General features: G+C 46.3%; 1 non-coding gene across 1 annotated transcript; it reads right to left on the bottom strand.

The window, feature by feature from the left end:
- Window positions 1-11,077: 11,077 nt before the first annotated feature.
- On the bottom strand, window positions 11,078-11,181 carry LOC126947061 (small nucleolar RNA U13). Its single transcript, XR_007722908.1, has one exon. It is a non-coding gene; the product is annotated as a small nucleolar RNA U13 (small nucleolar RNA).
- Window positions 11,182-23,768: the final 12,587 nt, after the last annotated feature.

Here is a 23,768-nt window from a genome sequence, read left to right as displayed (position 1 = left end):
GCACTAAGTAGGCATCTGCTCTGATGGGCCGCTGCCTATACTATACAGTGGTGAAATATTTTGAAACATCACCCTTGGAAGAATGGGTTCCCAGCAAGTGAATAGCTCAAATGAGGGTTTCTAGCAGCTGCTCAGGAAAAAAAGGGAAAAGAAATGAGTGATAGCTCAAAGGATACAACACTTCTACTGAACAAGGCCTAGTCTGCTCTCTAGGACAAGAGCAACCCTTAGAACTGGGTCCCATGCTCCAGAGGCCCCTGCTCTGGCCACCCCGGTGGGCAAGTAGTCTACAGGAACAAAGGGACACCCACCTGGAGCCCGTTTTCCTCTTCTGGACATGCTCTGGGATCCTAGGACCCATAATTCCCTACCTGACACCCCTAAGCCCACTATCAGGGGATTCCCAGGCTTCCCCATGTCCCGAGGGGGCATGTCACTGTCTGTTCACACCCTATTTTAGTCCTGTTCTGCTGCTATAACACAAAATACCTGAGACAAGGTAACTGATAAGGAATGGAAATTTATTTTCTCACAGTTCTGGAGGCTGGGAAGTCAAAGATCAAGGCACCCACAGATTCAGTGTCTGATGAGGGCTACTCTCTGCTTCCCAGATGGCATCTCTTGCTTTGGCCTCCCATAACAGAAAGGACAAACAGCTCCCTCACACCTCTTTGATAAGGTCACAGTCCCATTCATGAAGGCTCTGCCCTCATGACTTAATCACCTCCTAAAGGCCCCACATCTTAACACCATCCCATTGATGAGTAAGTTTCAACATATGAATTTGAGAGGGACACATTCAAACCACAGCCCACCCTTAGGTCAGAGTGGTAGCCAAGACATGACTGTTCAGAGGGGAAGTATTTGGGGTAGATGGGGGGAATCGGACAGAGCAGAGACATTTGGGCTAGTGGGGTAGATGCATGTATGCACCCAAGGCCTCTCCCAGTGGGATACAGAGCCTCAGAGGCAGGACAAGAAAAGAGAACAGACAGGGCCCAGGAGCCGGCTCTCCCCAGACTGCTGTGCTCCCGGGCAGAACCATGGGGGAATCCAAGAAGTCTAAATTCAAACCTAGCCTTTCCCATCACTGTGAAGTTATATTCATCAACAGATTGGACACGATGGTTTGGAAGCTTGATTTTAGTCTTTAAATATTTACAGCTTTCTTTTGGGGAGGGAATCCAGAATTTTCCTGTGTCTCCCTGCAAACACTCAATGATCTCTGGTTCCTTGTGGGTAAATGCTTTTTCATGTACATATATCCAACTGCCATTTTCAATGAAAAATTTCTTTTTGCTAACTTTTAAAAGTGTATTATAGACCGGGCACGGTGTCTCATGCCTGTAATCCCAGCACTTTGGGAGGCTGAGGCAGGTGGATTACCCGAGGTCAGGAGTTCAGGACCAGCCTGGCCAGCATGGTGAAACCCCGTCTCTACTAAAAACTACTAAAATTTGCCAGGTGTGGTGGCAGGTGCTTGTAATCCCAGCTACTCAGGAGGCTGAGAGAGGGGAATCACTTGAACCCGGGAGGCGGACGTTGCAGTGAGCTGAGATCATGCCATTGCACTCCAGCCTGGGTGACAAGAGTGAAACTCCATCTAAAAAAAAAAAGATATTTACAGATATGGTATGTGGGCTTCTGGGTGTACTCTTGGACCAGATCCCAACAAAGTTAAGGACGACCCTGTCTGAGATGATCATCCATTAGTAAGTCTGGTCTTCATATCTTTGGGGAGGGAGTCATCAGAGTGGGGAGCACACCTGGATGGAGTGAGCCAGAAGTGAGCCCAAACAGCACCATCAAGGCAGCCATGGCTTAAAGCCCCCCACCCATATTTTCCTATCTATTGCAAGAGACCTGGGTGTTCCTCATAGCTTCAGGAAGCAGGACTGCAGCTTTGAAAGTCTGGCTTCGTGTTTGAGAAACATCTCTGCAAGCAACCTATAGGGAGCATCTTCTAGGTGCCAGGCTATGGGGATTCAGGCAACATTAGCAGCCACCATTGCCACTCCGAGAAGAAGCGGTAGAATAACCAACCATCAATGTTCACTATCAAGTCTACATTTGCAATGCAATTGGAAGAGTGCTGTGTGTGAGGCTACTGTGGGTTGACCAGACAGATAGCACCACAGGCAGGAGGTCCCTGTGAAGAGAGATGTCGGATGTAAATACCTCAGGCCCATCTCCAAGGGAAGCCTCCTTCACTGGCGAAACAGAAATCAAGAGCCTCAGGAATGGTCTCAGACCTGCGCCTTTCCCCACAGGAACTGCTGCAAGTAGCGATCTCCCTCGGTCTTTCTATGCAGTGACTGACAGACTCAGGGCACAACACAGTGGCTATGAGAAGGACCTGACTTGCTCCTTGGGCTTGTCCCCATTCTGCAACTCAGTCCTCCCTCCCCTGGGGGTCCCAGGTGCGGCACACCCCACCCTATCCCCCTGCATCCTTTTCTTTTTTTTAATCTGAGACAGAATCTCACTCTATCACCCAGGCTGGAGTGCAGTGGCGCAATCTCGGTTCACTGCAACCTCCACCTCCTGGGTTCAAGTGATTCTCCTGCCTCAGCCTCCTAAGTAGCTAAGACTACAGGTGCATACCACCACGCCTGGCTAATTTTTGTATTTCCAGTAGAGATGGTTTTTCGCCGTGTTGGCCAGGCTGGTCTTGAACTCCTGACCTCAAGTAATCTACCCGCCTTGGCCTCCCAAAGTGCTGGGATTACAGGCGTGAGCGGCCGCGCCTGGCCCCACCTGCATCCTTTAACACTGACCCCTTTCTCTTTTCCTGGAGCCAATTCCACTGTGCTTGCTTTGTGGAAACAGGTCACAGCTGAGACCAGCCACACATACCCTGTAATCTGCAGTCCCTGGCTCCCAGGGACTAAGAGTCATTCCCCTAAAACTCTATGGCACACTCAGCACACTGGCACAGCTGAGCTTCTTTGCGGGAGGGAGTCCCGAATTTTCCTGTGTCTCCCTGCAAACACTCAATGATCTCTGGTTTCTTGTGGGTAAATGCTTTTTACTGTACATATATCCAACTGCCATTCTCAATGAAAAATTTCTTTTTGCTAACTTTTAAAAGTGTATTATAGACCGGGCACAGTGTCTCATGCCTGTAATCCCAGCACTTTGGGAGGCGGAGGCGGGAGGATCACTTGAGGTCAGGAGTTCGAGACCAGCCTGGCCAACATGGTGAAACCCCGTCTCTACTAAAAATATGAAAAGTAGCCGGGCGTAGTGGTGTGTGCCTGTAGTCCCAGATACTCGGGAGGCTAAGGCAGGAGAATCACTTGAACCCAGGAGGCAGAAGTTGCAGTGAGCTGAGATCATGCCACTGCACTCCAGCCTGGGCGAGACAGTGAGATTCTGTCTCAAAAAAAGAAGGAAGGAAGGAAGGAAGGAAGGAAGGAAGGAAGGGAAAAACATTTCATTGCTTTAAAAAAGTAAGTAAGTTTAGGAAAGCTAAGGGATAAATTGGGGGAGAGAGAGAGTGCAAGAGCAGGGAGTGGGAGGGATGAGAGAGAGGGAGAGGAGAGAGAGAAATATCACTTCCTAAGAGATGCTTCACTAATACCCCAAACAAAATCCAGACCCTCTATTATCCTGTCTCTTGGCATCCAATGTTTTTTCTTCAGAGCATTTTCTCGATTTGTAATTATATATTTACTTATAAGGTAATTTGTTTTCTGTCTAAGGTTAAGAACTGTGCCTGTTTTATTTAAATCAAGCGTATACCCATTGTCTAGCACAGTTTAGGCACCCAGGAAATATGTGCTAAGTTAAGCAATGAATTATATAAGGGGGTGGGTCAAAAAGCAAGGTTTTAAGAATTTGCAGAGGGGTGAGACTGGCTTCCACAGGCTCTCCAATCAAATGCAATTATCGACTGGGATTCTACCCTAACAGAGAAGATCTAAGAGGAGGCTGATGTTGCTCTGAGCCCCAACTATTCACCCAAACTCCTCTTGCCCTTCTCCCTAGCTGTCCCGGTTATAATAGCCGTGTAACAAATTTTCCCAAGACTTTGTGGCAAAAGGATAAAAATAATTATGGCCACCAATTCACAGAGGGAATGGCAGGGGCAGCTTGCCTCTGTTCTGTGAGATCTGGAGCCTCAGATGGAAGACATGGAGGCTGGGAGCTGAAGGATTATGTTGATTATTAGCTGGAGCCTCAGTTTCTCTCCTGGTGACACCCTACCTTTCCATGTGCATTGTCCATTGTGCTCATCTGGACTTGCTCACGGCATGGTGGCTGAGTTCTAAGGGAGAGCATCCCAAAAGCAAGAAAGAGCCAGGTGGAAGCTGAATCACCTTTTACGACCCAGCCTCAGGAGTCACAGAGCAACACTTCTGCCCTACTCTATTCATCCTGGCAATAGCAAAGTCCCACCCGGGATGAAGGACGGGGATTCAGACTCCACCTGTTGATATGTGATATAGATGGGATATTTGTCCCCACCCAAATCTCTTGTTGAATTGTAATCCTCAGTGTGCTGGAGGTGGGGCCTGGTGGGAGGTTTTTGGATCATGGGGGCAGATCCCTCATGGCTTGGTGCTGTCTTCATGATAGTGAGTTCTGGTTGTTTAAAAGTGTGTGGCATCTAACCCCTGCTCTCTCTCTCTGTCTCTCTCTCTCTCTTGCTCCTGCTCTGGTTATGTGATGTGATGCACCTGCTTCCCCTTTGCCTTCTGCCATAATTGGAAGCTTCTTGAGTCCCCCCCAGAAGCAGATGCTGCTATACTTCCTGTACAGCCTACAGAACCACAAGCCAATTAAACCTCTTTTCTTTGTAAATCATCCAGTCTCGGGTATTTCTTTATAACAATTCAATAATGGTCTGACACAATGGAAGAGTGTCATGGTTCTAAACGAACATGTAGGGCTGGAAATATTGTTTGGTCATTTTGGAAAAATAAGATCTGCCACACGCCCAACACCAGCATGCCAGTCCTGGGCCTCATGCCCTCAGATGCCCCCTCCCTGCCCTTCCCCTTCTCCGTTTTGTCTACGTGTTTCCTGGCGTCTAGCTGCATTCAACAGTCAAAGGCACTAGAAGGAGACTGGAGGACAGGAGGAAGGGAAAAGCCAGGGTATTTCTTCTCTTTGCTTTCGGCCCCAGCCGCTGGAGCTTCTCTGTGGCCCCAGATCCCAGTGGACAGGCTCACAGCATCTCTAGCTTCTGCCTGCTGACCCCAGCTGCTGGGCTCCAGTGACCTGGCTCTTCGCGAAATCCTTCCAGCGTTAGGGTAATTGAAGCTTCCTGCAGTTACTTATCTCTGGGTTGTCTCACGGTCTCCTGTTTGCCTTTTCAGCTTTTCTATCATATGTGTAAATAATTTTGTGCATTAAATCCCATCTGTTCAAAATACCTAGAGTAGTTTCTGTTTTCTGGACTGGACTTTGACCAATATAATTAGCAAGGACCAACAAGTACTTGCAGGAGAGCGGAGGAGATCATAGAATTTGTATCAGAAACGCTGGGATCAAGCCTTGGCCCCATCTGTCACTCAGATTGATTCACTTGAAAAAATGTGTCTTTCTCCTTGGTTCAAAAACAGCAAAATTAAGAGTCTTTGGGGCCCATATGTTCATAGCCAGAATTGTCAATTTCCTCTTCAGACATTTAGAGTAGTTATCTGATAGCTCTTCACGTTCTTGAGTGTACTTTGGACCCACAGCCAAGAATCACAGAGTCAAGAATGTTGGCCTGACAATGTATGTGATGACATGTGATAACCCATCTCCAGGATGGCCACTGATCCCCACCTCCTGTTATTCATGCCTTTGTGTATTCCTTCCCTGACCAATAGGATGTTGTGGGAATGGTGAGTATGACTTCTGAGGGTGAATTTTCAAAGACTTTTTGGCTTTGGCCCTGTTCTCTCATGGATCAATCTATCTGGGAGAAGCCAGCTGCCATATTGTGAAGATGCTCAAGTAGCCCCATGGAGATGCCCATGTGGCAAGGAACTGAGGCCTCCTGCCAAGAGCTGTGCAAGTGAACCATCTTGGAGGTGAATCCTTTGGCTACAGTCAAGCCTTCAGATGATAGCAACCCCAGCCAACATTGTACTGTAATTATCATGAGAGACCCTGAGCTAGCACCACCTAGGTAAATTGCTCCTGAATTCTTAACCCACAGAAACTGTGAGGTAATAAATGTTTGTTTTGTTTTAAGCCATTACATTCCTTTTTTTTTTTTTTTTTTGAGACAGAGTCTCACTCTGTTGCCCAGGCTGGAGTGCAGTGGCACAATCTCAGCTCACTGCAAGCTCAGCCTCCCAGGTTCACGCCATTCTCCTGCCTCAGCCTCCCAAGTAGCTGGGACCTGCCAACACACCCGGCTAATTTTTTTCTGTATTTTTAGTAGAGACAGGGTTTCACCATGTTAGCCAGGATGGTTTTGATCTCCTGACCTCATGATCCGCCTGCCTCGGCCTCCCAAAGTGCTGGGATTACAGGCGTGAGCCACCACGCCCGGCCTAGCCATTAAATTTTGATGTAATATGTCGTAGAGCAATAAACAAAAAGTGCAGTACAGTAACATTACAATCAGCTCTAAGGACAGAAACATTGCTGTTGACCCCTGGAAGGTGGGCATCCCCACATCCAATAGTGTATTCCAGACAGACGATGGAGCCAAACATTAGAAACCTCAAAAAGTACTAGAGAAAAATACAAAATAATTTTTTACACTATTGGGGAGAGAAAAGCCTTCCTAGGCAAGTCATGAACTCCAGAAGTCATGGAAAAGACTGACAGATTTAACTATATAAAAGCAAAATCTTAAGCTGGGTGTAGTGGCATGTGCCTGTAATCCCAGCTACTTGGGGAGGCTGAGGCAGGAGAATTGCTTGAGCCCAGGAGTTTGAGGCAAGCCTGAGCAACATAGCAAGACCTTGTCTCAAAAAAAAAAAAAAAAAAAAGTAAAACTTTGTGTATGAAAAAGAAGCATAAACAATGTCTACAGTAAATGACAGACTGGAAGAAACTGCCTGGAGAAGACAAAGGTAAATGCCACCATGTACAAGGAACAGGTTTTATTGGGGAAGTTTTCAAGTAAACACTCAGTATGAAGCACAGTAATGAAGTATGAAGTAATGAAGTAATGAAGTATGAAGTAATGAAGCAGTATGAAGCACAGCCCATTGTGATCCAGGGGAGCGGCCCACGCCTCCCCATCCTGGTTCACAATCTTTTAATTGTGTAAGCTTGGAGTGGCTTTGCATACAGGGAATAAACAGTCAGGACATGGGAGCAAACATGCTGGAAAAAGGAGAGCCCTCAGTCCAGAACAATTTGGGTTTGTCACAGCCACTCCAACTAGGGGGAAGGAGGGGCTCTCATCTCAAGCAGGCAACATGAGAAAGGTTCTGGAGTCATCACTGGACCATTCTGCTTGTCACTCTACAAAATGTTTGCAACATGCATCACAGACAAAATGTTACTATCACCAATAAGCTTAGAGTTTCTATAAATTAATTAGAAAAATAGTCTAATAAGAAATAAGCAAAATATAGGAACACAAATCACAGATGAAGAAGTATAAAAGACCCGTAAACATACAAAAAGATGCTTGATTTTGCCTAATGATAAGGAGAACACAAAATTAAAACCACAATGAAATACTATTTTTAACTTGTTTGATTGGCAGAAAAATGTAAACAATTTACAATAACCAGCATTGGTGGGAGAGTAAGTTGGTTCGGCATTTTTTAAAAAGCAAGCAATTTGACAGTATCTCTCACAATTATAAGTACATAAGTCCTTTGAGCACCATACTCCCTAGAGAAATCAATATTTCAAAAAAACACAGAAGCTCAGAGACATGAACCCATTCATTCCAAAAATATTTATTACATGCTATTCCAGGGGCTGGGGATGTAACAGTGAAAACAGTCCCTGCTGGCATCCTAGTTGGGTAGGCAGTTAAAAACCTATGGGCAAATGAGGTGCCATTACACTCACCAAGGATGCCACAAGTAAAAAGACTGATTATGTCAAGTGTTGATAAAAATATGGAGTAACTGGAACTCTCATACTTCACTTGTACGTAAAACAATTTGTCAGTTTCTTATGAAGTTAAATATACACTTATTACATAACCCAGTGATATGGTTAAGCTTTGTGTCCCCACCCAAATCTCATCATGAATTGTAATCCCCATTATCCCCATAATCCCCACATGTCAAGGGAGAGACCAGGCAGAGTAATTGAATCATGGGGGCAGTTTCCCCCATGCTGTTCTCATGATAGTGAGTGAGTTCTCAAGAGATCTGATGGTTTTATAAGGGGATCTTCCCCCTTCAGTTGGCACTTCTCCTTCCTGCCACCTTGGGAAGAAGGTGCCTTGCTTCCCCTTCACCTTCTGCCATGATTATAAGTTTCCTGAGGCCTCCCCAGCCATGCTGAACTGTGAGTCAATTAAACCTCTTTACTTTATAAATTACCCAGTCTTGGGAAGTTCCTTACAGCAGTATGAAAATGTACTAATATACCCAGTAATAGCACTCTTAGATATTTACCCAAAAGAAATAAAAACGTATGTCCACAAAATCTTGTACATAAATGTCCATAGCAGTTTTATTCATAGTAGCCCCAAACAATAAACAATCAAAATGTCCAGCAACAGGAGAATGAATAGACAAATTGTGACATATCATACAGTGGTATACAATTCGGTGAGAAAAAGAAATTATAGACATACACAACAACATGGATGAACCTCAAAATATTATGCTAAATAGTGTGTAGTCACATAAAAGTCTATCCTCTATTATTCCATTCATATGAAATACCAGAAAAGACAAAAATTGATTGATAGTGGCAAAGCAAATCAGCGCTCGCCAGCGGCTGGGGTATTAGGAGGGAACTGGCTGCACAGAGGGCACATCTCTGGGGTGATTAAAATGTTCTATAGGTCGGGCACGGTGGCTCATGCCTGTAATCCAAGCACTTTGGGAGGCCAAGGAGGGGGGATCGCCTGAGGTCAGGAGTTCGAGACCAGCCTGGCAAACATAGTGAAACCCCCGTCTCTACTAAAAATACAAAAATTAGCTGGGTGTGGTGGCAGGCGTCTGTAATCCCAGCTACTCAGGAGGCTGAGGCAGGAGAATCGCTTGAACCTGGGAGGCGGAAGTTGCAGTGAGCCGGGATCACGTCATCGCACTCCAGCTTGGGCGACAAGAGTGAGACTTCGTCTCAAAAAAAAAAAAAAAAAGTTCTATACTTTGATTATGGCGGTGGTTTCATGGGCTATGTTTGTCAAAGCTCATCAAACTGTATACTTAAAATAGGTACATATTATTATATGTATGTAAATTATACATCCACAAAGGATGCCAGACATGGTGGCTCATGCTTGTAATCCAGGAACTTTGGAAGGCTGAGGCACTAGGATCGCTTGAGCCCAGGAGTTTGAGACCAGCCTCGGCAATACAGTGAGACCCTGTCTCCACAAAAAAAAAAAAAAAAAGTTTTAAATTAGCCAGGAGTGGTGGCGTGTGCCTGTGGTCCCAGCTACTCAGGTGGCTGAAGTGGGAGGATTGCTTAAGCCCAGGAGGTCAAGACTGCAGTGAGCCATGATCACTCCACTACACTCCAGCCTGGGCAAGATAGTGAGACCTTGTCTCAAAAAATAAATAAATAAATTACATAAATAAAAAGTAATAAGAAAAATGTATATATGTAAATTATACATCCATAAAGGTGATTAAAAGAAAAGGTGTGGGTGGATTTTTGCCCCTATGTGGCACAGTCCAACCCATGAAACTCTCTAAAGACAACAGCATGGGTTCTTACCTCAGGACCTGCAAATATGGCACCAAGTATCATACTAGAATGTGTGAGAGACACTGAGCTCCAGTCACACAGATGGGGACACAAGGGGACGCCTGTCAGTAAATACACACACTTGCACTCTCTTTTTCTCTGGAAGTGCAGGATAGTGTTTTGATCAGAGGCAGCAGATGTGAACTGAAATAGTGCCTCTTTATGTTGGGGATGCATAGACCTAAAGCTGAATCCAAGTTTTTAAAAATATACCTAATTATGTGTCATCCCATGGCTCATGTGTCTAACCAAAGTTGCTGCTGTCTTGGTTACCTATTATTGCATGGTGCCCCAATCCTAGTGGCTTAGTACCACAACTTATTATTATCTCTCACAGTTCTATGAGTTGACTGGGCTCAGCTAGGGGATTTTCATTCCTGGTTTCTCATGTGGTTGCAGTCAGGTGTCAGCTGGGGCTGGAGTCATCTGAAGGTTTAACCAAACTGGATGTCCAAGATGGCTCACTCACAAGACTGGTGGTTAAAGTTGGCTGCCAGCTGGGAACTTAACTGTGGCTGTTGACTACGATGCCTTATATGTGGTGTCTGCATGTAGACTGGGCTTCTTACAGCATAGTGGCTGGGTTCCAAGAGGGAGTATCCCCAAGAGCAAGCATTCTTGACAGGTCAGGTGGAAGTTGCAAGGCTTTCTGTGACCTCGCCTATCAAATCACAAAATCTCTCTTCCACATCGTTCTATCAGTCAAAACAGTCACAGAACTCACTCAGATTCAAAGGAATGGAGAAATGGTCTCCTGTGCTCGATGGAGGAGTGGCAGATTATACAGCAGAAAAGTGTGTGGGATATTGTTGCAGCCACCTTTTGAAAATGCAATCAGTCCCAGCTCTATAATGAAACATCTTTTTCCCTTAGTCTTCAATGTTGAATTTTTAATTGCTCTCCAACAACTTTAGGAAAAAAGATTTGGGAAAGGCAGGATTACATTGGTGGTCAGTCAGCTATATCTGCATTGTTATATATACACTGGGCCTTGCTATATTTACACTAGTGTTAGTATACAGTGGAGAAGTTGGTGTCCCCAAATAGCTGTTTACTTTTCCTCTGCAGCCCCTAAAGTGCTTAGTCATTTCTTTTGTACTCTAAGACTTCCTCTGTTATTAGCCCTCACTATTTCCTTGGGATCTGCCTAATCCAAAATATTTCTCTGGGCCATACCTGACTCTACCTTCTCAGCTCCCAGCATTTCAATCTCCACTCACCATTTTTTTTTTCACATCAGATGGATAATGTGCTGACATCATAACAAGGTTTGAGGGAAGTTCATCTCACACAATAGCATGAAAATGTAATCAATATGCTTATGAACCATAAAAGGGTCTACACCACTTGCTGTTACCCAGGCATTTACAATGTCTTGTAGAGCTGGGCTGCAATGGCTCATTTCACCAATAGGTGGTAATGTAAAATTTGACTTGGGCCTGTATATTAGGGAGAGTGGGGCGGGATGAGGTTGAGGAGAAAGGAGGGTGGCAGAAGTATCTAACATACTCCTGTGTCTCAGCAGGACATTTTCAAGTTTGAAATTATAATTGTTCTAAAATATCCTTTTTGTTGGGTTTTAGAGTTTGGCAATACTGGCTTCCTTGCAAACAAAGGACGTCAGTGATAGCTGTACTGAATGTACTAGAGAGAATCTTGATAATATAAGATTTCATCCAATATTTCAAATCGTTTTGGAGTCGGTCAACAAACCGTAAAGGATAACCTTGCCAAGGGCACTCTATGAGGCCCTCAAAATGGGTCATGATAAGGCATAAATGAAGTCCCTACTTTCAAGCTGCCAACATGGTAACTTTCAAGAACCTACAAGACTGATCATGTACAATCAGCTTAAATATGGCAACTGCAGGGCTAAGGTGTGGGGCAGTTGATGACCATAATTGCCCTAGCAGTGGGGAGAAGGGGAGGGAATAATGAGGAGGGGGCAGAGTCAGAAAGCCAAAGGGAAACTGGTTGTTGATGCTCATGAGATACAGTTGGGCAAAATGGCAGAGGAAAATGGTGGGGATGGGGTGGAGGGGGAAACAAAGAGTGCAAAGAGTGTTGTAGGAAAAGACAGGCTTGGCTTGAATGGAGAGTGCAGACCCTGATTTTGAATTATAAGATGTTAGTACCGACAGGAATCCCAGAGACCATCCAGCCCAAAACTAGGGCCACCGTCAGTGAGAGGTACACCCACAACAGAATGCACTGCCCTGACTTCCACATGAGGGTTCTCTCCAAGTGTTCAGCCAAGATGATGTAACACAGGCAAAGAAAACAGTTATTAGTCAAAATTTCCAAGAAGCGATAACCTCTTTTCTTTTTTCATCGAATCCAATTCAGTTTGTCAATTCCTGGAGTGACCTTGGGGAGGTTGCTCCTCCTCTCTGAGCCTCATTTCTTTATCTTATCAAGGGCTCATTGTATGCTTTGCACATTCTTGGTGCTTTACATGTGTTAACTCATTTAGTCCCCCACTAGAGTCCTATGATGCAACGACAATTATTGCCATCCCCACCTTACAGATGAGGAAACTGAGGCAGAGGTTAGTAACTTGCCCAAGGTCATACTGCTAGTAAGCGATGGAGTCAGTTTCAAACTGGGACTATGTGGCTTCAAGTCTGTGCTCCCAACCACTAGGTAATCCTGCTTCTCAACTGGCAAGGTTGGACTAGATGCCCTCCAAGGTCCCTTCTGGCACAGAAGTGTTAAGGGTCTACCCATTTACTTCCCCTGGAATTAGTCAGGGAGAACCCAGAGTTAAATTCTCTTATGTAGGTACAACAAGAATGACAGGATGTACCCAGTGCCAAAGATACAGGCCAGCCACAGTCCTCTCATTTACTGAAATTTCGAGGTCAATTTCTTCAAGTCCCTAAGAAAATCCTCTCTGAATGGCGGTGTATCCTTCTGCTTTCTGGCACATTTTGCAACTCCAGACATCACGGAAGCAGCCAACAGGCACCATCAGAATCCTGAAAAGAGAGAAAAGTATGTGGGGGGACGGGGGGTGGCGATGATAGAACTTGCCGTTTTTAATCCATCCATCTCTGTTGCTGTTTCTCTCAGTGGCTGTTCTTTTGCATAAAGGGTCTACTTTTCCAAATGTGATTTTTAAACTGCAGCAGAGAGAAAACAAAATAAACACAGAATGGTCGGCTGAGGGCCCGCACTTTCTATTCCCTGGTTACAAAGTAAAATTAGCTAGCTGGTGGCCAGGGCCCGGAGATTTATTTTGGTCTGAAGTCAACCCACAGATTAACAATATTGGCAAGAACTACATAGGAGGGGAAAATATTTTGGACAAGGCTGCATATGTTTGCAGATACATCATCTCCCTCTGTGCAACAGCCAAGGTTACAGAGAATAAGAGTCAGGAGCAGGCTGCCTTGTCTCCCTCCTGTGAGCCATCATTCCCCTCTGCATGATGCCAGCTCATGCAGTTGCACCGTGCTCCAAAGGACCCAGGGAAGGTAGACAGGGAAGCACACACTCCAGATCTGGTAGAAGAGGGGTTTGTTCATCTTTTCTTTCCCCCTTTCTTTCAAGGCCCACATTCCATTCCAAGGGTAATTCTCAAGCAACAGCTATTTCCAGATTCTCAAGGACTAGCAGAGGGTAGTGTCAGAAAAAATTATCCCAAATTGGAAATAGGCAAAAGAGATTATTGGGTGTTCTTGCAGTGCAAAGCTGGGCTTGCACTCTTGATTGCCCCTGTAGGGACAGAGGTTAACTTTCACATTTTTGTCCGATACAAATGCAAATAATTTCCAATCCAGCCATCTCATCCTAACATTCTTCTATTAAATTGCCTATAAATACTAGTTCCTCCCATTCTCATGGGTATAAGTTTTAACATCTTACAGGTTTCTTCATTAATTAATGAGCTAAATCAAATCTTTGACATGTGGTCATTTTACATTTGCATGAGAGTCAAGTTTTTTAAACTTTTTGAAAATTCTATTTTAACAAAAGAATGTTTGTGTCTGTTGACAAGACATTTTCTCCTGCCTTCTTGTTATCCCAACTCAAGCCGATAGGCCAATATCCCAAACTCCTCCTGGTGAACTCCAGATACAGACAGCCACAGGCATCCCTGACCCCTTCCTGGATATGTGACTGCAGAGGAAACCCTAGTCTCTTTGCCCACTCATCTCTGCCTTTCACTGGAGTGCGCTGAGCCTTCAAGGAAGAACTATGGGTAGAGAGAAGTTTCCAGGACACACAGGAGTCACAAACCCTCTTCTCTCTTCTAGATGTTCATGGGATTGGGGAAAGAACGTCATCAATTCTTTGAGGAAATTTTTGCATCCTCAAATTGAGAGTAGTCATTTCCACATTGGATATCTCACAGGGGGGTTTCTAAAGTGCTTCTCAAAGTTTAATGTGTGTATGAGTCACTGAGGGATCTTCTTAAAATGCAGATTTGGATTCAGCAGGTCTAGAGTGGGCCTTTCTAACAGCCCCCTGGGTGATGGTGAAGCTGCTGCTGCTGATCTGCAGACCCTACTTTGAGTAGCAAGGCTCTGAGGCTGATGTGAGAGCCTGCCCTTCAAAACCACAGGGGACAGCATAAATATACTGAGACACCCTCGGGAATTATAATGTACACTTAGGACTCCACTCTCACAAGGCATGGGGCCCAAAAGTCTGAAGAAATACCAGGAACCACCATCTCCTAAGCCTATTGTGTGCCTGGCAGGGTGCCCTAAGCCCATTACATACATGCCTGATCTCACTTCATCTTCACCACCAGCCCATGAGGAAAGAAAAGATCGGAAGTGTGATTTTACCAAAAAGGAAACTGAGGCCCAGAGAGGTGGAGTAAACAGCCCAGCACTAGTCACACAGCAACGCCGACTTTTGGAGCCAGTTCTAGCTGAACTCTAACCACATTACCACACAGCTTCCTCCCTCCACCACAACCTTGCAGGCCTAGGCTCCTTGGTCAAATCTGTAGGGGATTTTGAAAGGGAAAAGGGAGAACTTACCTCCTTTCCATGTGGTCTCCATTCTCCTCGTGATTCCCGGATAATTCCTTTGCTGTCTTTCACTGCAGCTGCCAGAGAGAGGGAGGGAGGAACTTTCTACTAATTTCAGAGTAGACAAATGCTCTTAGAGAATCTACCATTTGCCTAGCTTTGTTACCGGAAAGGGTTCTTGATCTAGACCCCAAGAGAGGGTTCTTGGATCTCACTCAAGAAAGAATTCGAGGTGAGTCCATAGAGCTAAGTGAAAGCAAGTTTATTAAGAAAGTAGAAGAATAGGCCGGGCGTGGTGGCTCAAGCCTGTAATCCCAGGACTTTGGGAGGCCAAGACGGGCGGATCACGAGGTCAGGAGATCGAGACCATCCTGGCTAACACAGTGAAACCCCGTCTCTACTAAAAAATACAAAAAACTAGCCGGGCGAGGTGGCGGTCCCCTGTAGTCCCAGCTACTCGGGAGGCTGAGGCAGGAGAATGGCGTAAACCCGGGAGGCGGAGCTTGCAGTGAGCTGAGATCCCGCCACTGCACTCCAACCCGGGCAACAGAGCGAGACTCCGTCTCAAAAAAAAAAAAAAAGAAAGAAAGTAGAAGAATAAAAGAATGGCTACTCCATAGGCAGAACAGCCCCAGGGCTGCTGGTTGCCCATTTTTATGGTTATTTCTTGATGATATGCTAAACAAGGGGTGGATTATTCATGCCTTCTCTTTTTAGACCATATAGAATAACTTCCTGACGTTGCTATGGCATTTGTAAACTGTCATGGTGCTGGTGGGAGTGTAGCAGTGAGGATGACCAGAGGTCACTCTCGTTGCCATCTTGGTTTTGGTGGGTTTTAGCTGGCTTCTTTGCTGCGACCTGTTTTATCAGCAAGTCCTCATGACCTGTATCTTGTGCTGACCTCCTCTCTCATCCTGTGACTTAGAATGCCTAACCGTCTAGGAATGCAGCCTAGTAGGTTTCAGCCTTATTTCACCCAGCCCCTATTCAACATGGAGTTGCTCTGGTTCAAACGCCTCTGACAGCTTGATCCTTGGTCTTGGAGGGGGATGTGGAAAAATTCAAAGAACCAAAATAGATTCCTGCCCTCAAGGATATTCTACTCCTTTCGAGTATAATATGCATTACTGCAATGCAAATTCAGATTGGTCCTGCCAGGACTTCTGTGTAGGGAATACCTCTCTCCTCTCTGCAGGGCCCCTGTTTATCAGCAGAACTTTTGGTCTGTAAAGATAACCCCTTCAGAACTTTCTTTTACTGGACTGGGGGTGGGGGGAGGACAAAGCAGATGGTGGATGGGGGCGGGGCTGAGGGGATGAAGGGAGGGGAATGAATGGCAATTAGCGTCTGTTTCAGTTGATGGTGTGTGCTCCCAGGGACCCAGGGACTGGGTGCTCCTTTGCCAAATGTAAATATCAAACCAATAAATGCTAATGTAGCATGAAAAAGTGCTGATTTGGGAGAAAGTTCCAATCATTTAGAGAGCTTGTCGCAGAAAGCACTTAGGTGTTCCAGAGGCAAAGGGAGCTGGGGAAGGAAATAAGAGCCTGGGACTCAGCTCCTCTCTGGGTCCTGGTACTACCCTGGCCACCTATTCCTGGAAGAGGGAACCGACAAAGAGGGGCGTGGTAGGGGGAGGGTAGGTCCTTGCAGTGCAGTGGGGACAATAAACAAGACAAAACCAGAAAGGTGAGGTCAAATTCATGAACATCTGGCACCAGAAGAGGGAGATAGCAGAGAGGCCTGTTATCAAGTTCTCTGTGAACTTGACACTTGCCTTGATGGGCCTTTGCCCAAGATCCTTGTCGTCCTGACGGTCTGCCTTCAGGGACCTGTTTCTGATTGATGGCTCTGATCTTAGTGTCCCTCCCCTCCACTTTCAGCCCATCATACTACTCACACTCCTAACATACTTCTCTCAGGATCCCCCACCCAAAAACCCAGAGATGCTTGCAACTTCACCTGAAGCCTGCCACACCTGCCCACCTCACAGAGGAGCTCTGCAAATACTTGTGAACTGGATTCAGTAGAAATAGCTCTTAAGGGAGCTGTGAGACTAGAAAGCAGGAAAGTGTGTTGGAGAGAAGACTTGGCTAGGGGTTAGGACCACTGGGTTCCAGGCCCAGCTCTGCCATCTCCTTGGCCTGAGAGAAGATACTCGACCTCTCCGAGCCTTGAGGCCTCAGTGGCTTCATCTGTAGAATGGGGATAATTCCCACTGGGACAATTAAATGAAACAAAGATATATGTTTCATGTGCTTGGTAACCTGCAAATCTAGAGAGTCATTACTGCGTGTTTCTGAGCAGAGTCGGTTGCCTAGGAGACAAGCCGCAGTGGGGACCTCACCCCAGACAAGCTGCAGCCAGACTCCCTGTGTGAATGACATCATGGCCCAAACTCTGCCGGGCCCCAGGCTTTCTGGAGTCTCTTTCTGGTCCCAGGACACTGAGTAAACACCTTAAGCCTCCTTAAACACAGCTGCTTCTAAATATTCAGAGGGAAAACCACTCACCCACCCATCCCACCTCCTGCCCTCTAATCTAATCTGGATATCTAGTCTGGTCAGATTTACATCTAAATATCTCTCCCCAGTGCCTCTTTCCTTCCCTTACATCATCGCTTTCTCAGGGCTGTGGCTTTGGTTCAGCTCTCTGCTTCATTTTCTTCACCCCAGCCCCATTTTCCTTCTTGTGGCTGCCTCAGTTATCCCACTGTCCTTTGATTCAGCTTTAACCCTGTGTTCTGGCGTCATCTGTCCCTGCCCTCCCAGCCCATCCTTGCTGTTCAGCAGCCCCAGAACCTGTTCCTTATCTTCCCACCCCAGGGCCTTTGCACATGCTACTTAACCAGAACAGCAACTTTGACCAGTCCTTCTTGGCCCAGCTGGAACACTGGGTTCCTTGGCTACCCTTGGCAGGATGTGAGCTCCTTCCTATATGCTCTCTCCTTTCTCGCAGGGCCCACACAGCCCTCTGCCTTGTGGAACAGTTATTTGGGTTTCTGTGAATGTGGACTCTGTTAGGATGCACTCAGAAGCCCAAGGCTGAGCTCTAGAAGGAAAGTCTCTGGCAAGGAGGGGCAGCGGGGCCTGAGACTTGGCAGGCCTGAATTTTCTCTTTTCCCCAAGGTTCTCCCAATCAGAGGTGCATGGATCTTCTTTAAAACCGGAGATCACTGCCAACATAGGCAGAGTCACGAAAAGACCTTGCAGAATAATGTAAAGAACAGAATACTTAAGGCAGCTCTCAGTCTTTGGAACCTCACAGAATGCACTGGGCCAGGCATCAGGCTGGGCTTTGGAGATCCAGCAGGACTAAGACAGATGCAGATTCTGCCATCATGGAGAAGCCCTGCTCTAGCGGATGCCAGCCATCATGCCTAGAGGACACTTACACAGCCCTGCAAAGGGCCTAGGTGAAGAGAACTGAGGCTCCCAGCCAACAGCCACATGAGTGGACCACCTCGGAAGCTAAGCCTTCAGAGAACTGCCAACTTCTGAAGCCAACCTCTTGAGAGATCCTAAGCCACCCTGCCCAGCCAAGCTCTGGATTCGGAGTCACAGGAACAAGGGCAGTTGTTTTTTTGTTTGTTTGTTTGTTTGTTTGCTTTTTAAAAAAAGACTTTCATTATTTTAAGCCACTAAATTTTGGGGTGATTTGTTACCCAGCCACATCTAATACTGTGCCACAGATCATTGGACTCAGATTGGATAAGGGGTGAGGAAGTCATCATGATATCCTGATGGCAGCTACCATCCCCTGAATGCCCACTCTGTGCCAGCCACTCTGCTATAACTTGACACACTGAACATAACCTGCTCCTTAGAGAGATCCTGGCCGAGCACGGTGGCTCACGCCTATAATCCCAGCACTTTGGGAGGCCAAAGCAGGCGGATCATGAGGTCAGGAGATCGAGACCATCCTGACTAACATGGTGAAACCCTGTCTCTACTGAAAATACAAAAAATTAGCTGAGCATGGTGGTGGGCGCCTGTAGTCCCGGTTATTCAGGAGGCTGAGGCAGGAGAATGGCGTGAACCCAGGAGGTGGAGCTTACAGTGAGCCAAGATCGCGCCACGGCACTCCAGCCTAGGCGACAGAGTGAGACTCTGTCTCAAAAAAAAAAAAAAAAGAAATCCCGAGACAGGGCTTATCCTTCCCAATTTAGAGATAGGGCACACAAGTGTCAAGCCACTTGTTCAAGGCCACACAGTCTGAGCTCTCTCTGGCACCATCCTCTGGGACACTGTCCTATGTGCCTGTGTGAAGAACCACCTTTCCTAGATTCATCTGTTCCTCCTTGTGTGTCCCCGTCAGCTTGGGCTTGGGCCAGTGTCTTGGTCTGTTTAGGTTGCCATAAAAAATTACCATAAATTGGGTGGCTTATAAACAACAGAAATTTATTGCCCACAGTTCTGGAGGCTGGAAAGTCCAAGATCGAGGCACCAGCAGATTCAGCGTCTAGTGAGGGCCCTCTGTGTCATAGATGGCGCCTTCTATGTGTGAGGACACGGTGGAAGGGACAAATAAGCTCCCTTGGGCCTCTTTTATAAGGGCACTAATCCCATGAGGACAGAGCCCTCATGAACTCATCATTTCCCAAAAGCGCCATTTCTTAATACTATTGCACTGAGGATTAGTATTAGCATATGAATTTTAGGGGGACACAAACGTTTATACCATTGCAGCCAGCAAGCTATGATTAGGACAGAACAAGCATTGTCTAACAAAGATAGCTCTGTAGGATGCCCTGGGCCCAAATTCCTCCCACCCCCACTGCTCCCACCCATCAAAGACAAAAGCTTTAGGAAATTGTCACGAATGGCAGACTGTATTTCCCAAGAATGGCTGCAACAATATCATCCACCTCATGTGCTCTTCTACAATGTGACATTGACATTCTCCATTGACATTGAGAAATGAGGTCTGTGTCCCCTTCCCTTGAATCCAGGCAGGCTTGTGACTGGTTCAATCAACACAGTGGAAGTTCCCAAGGCTGGGTCCTAAGAGCCCATGCAGCTTCCACCGTGTTTTCTGGAACAATCACACTTGAAGCCCTGAGTTGCCGTGTAAGAAGTCCCACTATACTAAGGCTGCCATGCTGTGAGGAAGCCCAAGCTACATGGTGAGGTCATCTGATAACTCTTCAATCCACAGTTCAAGTATTTGAGTCTTCCTAGTCCAGGCACCAGACATGTAAATGCTGGAACCTTCAGATGACCCCAGTTCCTAAGCATCACATCATCTCTGATCTTTGAGTCTTTCCAGCTAAGGCCTCAGACATTGCAATGCACAGTCAAGCCATCCCCTATTGTGCCCTGCACCAATTCCTGACCCAGAAAGTCCATGAGCATAATGAAATGTTTGTTTGAAGTCACTAAATTTTGGAGTAACTTGTTATGTAGCAACAGTAACCGGAACAACATACCAAAAGAAGTGGGTGGAATGTTGGGTCAGTCAGTGGGTCCCCCCAACCTACATGTTCAGATTTGCCACCACTGCTTCTCAGCTCTAAAACCCAGAAACCTCCATTCCCCTTATATTACTATCCCTCACTTACCACTAAGAACTGAAACCACATTATTCCCTCTCCCTGGGATTCTCGCCCCCTGATATTAACTCCTTGCACAGTCACCTCCCACATTAAATAAGGCCGACCTATATAACCAATAAGATAGTGTAGAAATGATAAACTGAGACTTCAAGGTTAGGTAATAAAAGATATTGTGGGCTCAGTCTGGCTCTCTTTTGAGTCACTTGCTCTCAGGGAAGCCAGCTACGATGCCATAAGTGCACTCAAGCAGTCCCATTGGACAGGACCACATGGCAAGAAACTGAGCCCTCCTGCCAACAGCCAACCCCATTGTACTGTCTATGTGAGCGAGCAACCTTGAAAGTGGGTCCTTCAGTCCCAGGAAAGCTTTCAGATAACTGTTGGAAGTGCCGGCCAACACCCTAGCTGCAACCTCATGAGACACCTCAAGCCAGGACCACCCAGCTAAGCCACTCTCAAATTCCTAACTCTCAGAAACTGTGAGATAATAAATGTTTATTGTTTTAAGTCATGAAGTTTTGGGGTAATTTGTTATTCCCTGTCCCTATGTTAAACAATACTGGGACCAGGCATACGCTCATGTCCCCATGTTAAAATAATACTGAAAACAAGCAAAAATACCTTAGCTACTTGCCCTAAGAAATACTTGCTTCTGGAAGATAAGATGGAACCCACTAAAATAACTTGTTGTCAAGACCAGCAGCTAGCTAGCCAATCAAGGGTTACTACAGGACTTTGGCCTTGCTGTATTCACCAGCCGAAAGCTATTTCTCCATAAACTCTCCCCAGTCCAAATTTCTTGCCTTGAAAGACCCAATTTGGAAATCACCCAGTCTGGGCTCTAAAACATTATAAATACATGTCGCCAGTTTCCCCACTTTGAGACGCTAGTAACATTCTGTCAAGGGGGCTCTCTCTTACTGAAGCAGGTCTAATAAACTTAAACTAGCACTGCTTGATTTTTTCTGATGGCCTTTTTTGGGGAGTTGATAGTCAACATTATATACCCTGCAAACTGGGGCTTCCACTCTTGGGTGTTTTGTTTGTTTGTTTGTTTGTTTTGAGATGGAGTCTCGCTCTGTTGCCCAGGCTGGAGTGTAGTGGCATGATCTGGGCTCACTGCAAGCTCCGCCTCCCGGGTTCACGCCATTCTCCTGCCTCAGCCTCTGGAGTAGCTGGGATTACAGTTGCCCACCACCATGCCTGGCTAATTTTTTTGTATTTTTAGTAGAGACGGGGTTTCACCATGTAAGCCAGGATGGTCTCGATCTCCTGACCTCATGATCTGCCCGCCTTGGCCTCCCAAAGTGCTAGGATTACAGGCGTGAGCCAGCACACACAGCCTGTTTGTTTTTATAGACAGGGTCTTGCTCTGTCCCCCAGGCTGGAGTACAGTGGCTCGATCATAGCTCACTACAGCCTCAACCTCCTGGGCTAAGCAGTCCTCCTGCCTCAGCCTCCCAAGCAACTGGGTCTAAAGGTGTGCGACACCACACTCAGCTACTTCTTAAAAATTTTTGGTAGAGATGAGGTCTTGAACTCCTGGCCTTAAGCAATCCTCCTGCCTCAGTCTCCCAAAGAGCTGGGATTACAGAAGTGAGCCACCGTGCCCGGCCTTCTTATGGGTTTTATTTGTTCATCTGTCTTTGTGCTGTCCCACTTGTCCACTCGCCACATGTGGTACTTCAATTAAAGTTAAAGAAAATATAAAATTCAGTTCCTCAATCACACCAGCCACATCTCAAGTGCTCAGTAACCACATGTAACTGGTGGCTCCCCTATTGGACAGCACAGATAGAAAGCCTTTCCGTGCTCACAGAGAGTTCTGTCGGACAGCGCTGCTCTGGGGGAAAGTGGGTCATTTGCTTCAGAGGATGGCTGCCCCCGAGGAAGCTCTCAGAAGCAGACAAGTTGGGGGGCGGCTGCAAACTGGGGGCTGGCCGCTTCCTAGAGCAAAATGGACTGCCAATCTGGCCTCTCATGGGCTCGACACGTGTCTGCAGGCATGACTCCACCAGGCAGGCCCTTCCTCCTCTGGCTTGCAGGAAACCATCAAGCTTTAGACTCATGGTGCACACAGGCACGCTTATTTCTGGGAGTGCACGTGATTTCCGCAGAGCAGCCCTGGCTCAGCTGGGAAGGAAGATAGATGGTCTGCAATCAACACACTGCCTCCCTCACCAACCCAAGGGCCTGCAGCTGCGCTTGTTTTCTGATTTCAGGTCTGACAAGTGGCCTGCTGGCCATCAGAACCTCCTAGCCAAGTCTCCTGGGTCCCTGTCATCCCCTAGGTTGGAGACCTGGGGAGAAGTTGGGGAGGAAACCATGGCTCTCTATGTGGCACCCTTAGATCCAGGACTGGGCCAAAGTGTGAATTAGAAATTAATCAAATCATCGGACATTTTTCCTTTTCTTTTCTTTCTTTTTTTTTTTTTTTTTTTTTCTTTTTTGGCTTTGAGAACTTTGATTTCTTCCATGGTAACTCTTCCTGGTTGGAGAATGTCATTTAAAATAATTCTGTCTTTAAAACTGTGGGATGAGGGGAAGGAAAATGTCACCTCCAACCAGGTCCTCACCATGCAAATCAAGGACATTTCAAAATGCTGGCAATCTGCTAGAGGACTTCAAAGGTGTCCAGGTCCAATTACACTTCATTTGGGGTGTGAATTGAGGAACTCTGGGGGAGGTGGCCCGGGTGGAACGTGTCACGGTCGATACTGTGGTAATGAACCTAGGCCTTTGTTCCTGGGAGCCCAGCTGCTGACAAGTGGGCTGTTTCCTGAAGGGCGGAGGTGTTTCTGTGTCCCCCACCAGGTGCGGGAAACAGGGTAGAGACTGTCGCTGCCATTTAAAAAAAAAAAAATCATTTTAGGGTGAGCTTTTCTTTCTCTTTGCTTTTAAAGACCAAAGGTTGATCACAACTTAAAATTAAACGGGATGGAGGGAGCCTGCAGCCTAGGTCAACATCTAAATCTTTTCAAGTCCTAGAGTTAGCCACACTCTGGGTCTCACACAATTTGTTTGAATAGGGGTCTGGGGAATTACTCTTCTCTAACTTATGACTTAGGTGCCGCCACAATTTCTGTGGCAGAATATGTTTGGATGGACGTGGGAAGAGGCCTGAAGAAAAAGGTCCTTAGCATTCATTCTGGAATGCTTTAAAAATAACATTCTTTTTAAAACGATTTTGGTTTTGCTGGCTAGTTAGAATGGAACTGACCGGCCGTTACGGGTTTGGGAAACTCAGCCCTGTGTGGGCAAGGCTGATGGCTTAAGGGCATTCAAGAATGATTCATGCAAGTTCTTTTAGTCCAAAACGCCCCTCAAAAAGACACAACATACTCAGAAACCTCAGATAAGGCTGGGTAGGAGCAGGTCTGCCG

This window comes from Macaca thibetana, chromosome X, assembly GCF_024542745.1.
Source record: "Macaca thibetana thibetana isolate TM-01 chromosome X, ASM2454274v1, whole genome shotgun sequence".
In the NCBI taxonomy this organism is placed as follows: domain Eukaryota; kingdom Metazoa; phylum Chordata; class Mammalia; order Primates; family Cercopithecidae; genus Macaca; species Macaca thibetana.
Note: the sequence above shows the minus strand (reverse complement) of the source record. Positions and strands in the feature narration are given on the sequence as shown.